Source organism: Fomitiporia mediterranea (genome assembly GCF_000271605.1).
Source record: "Fomitiporia mediterranea MF3/22 unplaced genomic scaffold FOMMEscaffold_1, whole genome shotgun sequence".
Lineage (NCBI taxonomy): Eukaryota > Fungi > Basidiomycota > Agaricomycetes > Hymenochaetales > Hymenochaetaceae > Fomitiporia > Fomitiporia mediterranea.
The window spans coordinates 5,610,245-5,612,315 of NW_006760386.1; positions in this window are offsets into that span (position 1 = coordinate 5,610,245).

The window sequence follows — 2,071 nt, forward strand, 5'->3', positions numbered from 1 at the left end:
ACTTGCTTGTAATCTTGTATATTTATAAAATTTATAAAATTTGTCCAATTACTTATAATCTTCCTGGGGGGTTAAGCAAGGAAAGTACAATGTTAAATAAGCAAGAAAAAATACTTTTAAAACTTGGCAATTTCTGATATAATTTTATAAATTGTCAAGTTATACAAGTGATTATAATATACTTCCTAAATTACAAGGTTAAGACATACTTATTAATTTGTGACAGTGTAATATCTGCTTATAATGCTTACAAGCCATTACAAGTGTTTGAATAGCTTGCTTTTGCTTACTACACAATTTTATATCAAATAATTAATCAAATATAATTATATTTAAATTATAGAATACAAAAATAGTAAATAATGCACTATTTCTACAGTCCCAACCCCTACACCACCAGCTGCCTCTGCCTCATTCTTCTACAAGTGGGATTTGTGTTGGACAAGGATGAACACATTCTCAGGCTGTTCAATGTAGTCTTTGTCACTATGTTTTGGTTGTTGCTTGGTCCCTACAAGTTGAATTGTAAGTGTGTGTGGAATGAGGTTGAGCAGGTTGTGGAGATTGAGGCTGCACCTGTGAGACAAGCTTAGAGTGATTAGCAAGTGACAATAAGAGCAAAAAGATGGACACACTGCAACAGTGTGTAGCAAGTGTGGGTGGGTCACCTGGATTAGAAATCCAGAGTGTTGAGCAAGCTAATTTGGGCTGTAGGGGAAACATGTCTGTACAAGCATGTTGTATGCTCTAGCTACAACACAATACACAATCAGAGGTGTAGTGAACTCAGTAATAGTTGTGGATGACTTTGAAGGTGTATCTCTGGGACATTCTGGCTCAAAGGGAGAGGATGAAGTGGGTGGTGTGGGCAGACTTGGCTCAGGAGAGGTGAGTAGTGGCTACTGCTTCTGTTATTCAAAATGGTGTCATAGACAGTACTAGGGTATATAAATGCACACAGTGTGGGCCCATTGAGGGTGATGTCAAGCATAGGATAGTAAGTAGGGAAGGAGAGTGTACAGAGGGTCAGAGAGAGGATTGCACCTGAGGAGTGGTAATACATGGACATTGTTGCAAGTGTGTACTCACTGATTGTTGCTTGTGTTGCTGAGTAGGAAGAAGTATGCAAATGCATGGAATTATTGAAGAAGTTGTTCAACATTGGTCAACAATGCAGATGTGCAAATGTGAATGCAAAAAAGAAGGCAAGTGTAAGAAAAAGGAGGACAACAAAGGAGAGGCAATGTAAGAGGCAGAGTAAGGAGCAGGAGGGATGAAAGGGAGACAAGAAGTTGGGAGGAGAGGGATGAGCAACTATTGTGCAAGTTATTATAGAGTGGACTGGCTACTTACACTTTATGCTGAAGGACTGTGTAGCCAGCTCAGCTATGTTGTCACAAGATCTGAGGCTCAGCACAGGCATTGTAGTAGCAGATTAGAGAGACAAATCCAGCAACCTTTATTGCCTAGGCAGTTGCAGGCAGTGTGCCTGCTAGAGGATGCTTGTAGGCAGAGGACTGGCCTAGAGAGAACAAAAGAGACAACATAGTGTTGGGGGAAGAGGGTTGGGGAGATGATGGAGGTAGGAGGAAAAGGAGTGACAAGAGCAAGTGTGTCATTATATACTCTTGATCTTTGGTACTCGATTATGTAATCACTTCAATATATTGTTTAAAGGTAAAAACAAATTATATTATAAGTCTGAAAGAGTGATTGTTAACATTATTAATATATATAATTGTATATTATCTTACTAAAAGTATTGTAATTAACTTACAAGCACAACATATTACTTTTATGACTGTTATAATTAATCAACTATTGTTACAGATAACTTATAATATAATTTTAGCATATTATAATAGGAGTTGAGCACATGTAATGTTGTAATAATACTATTAGTAAGCTTACTTGCTCTAAAACATGTTTGTAGTTTAATAGAAACTTTGTATATTTCTTACATTTATATACAATCATTATAATTACATTATAAGTAAAATATAAGTGTTATTTTAGAATGTAATGCTTATAAAATCATTTTATTAGATTACCTTTGCTATTATTAAATACA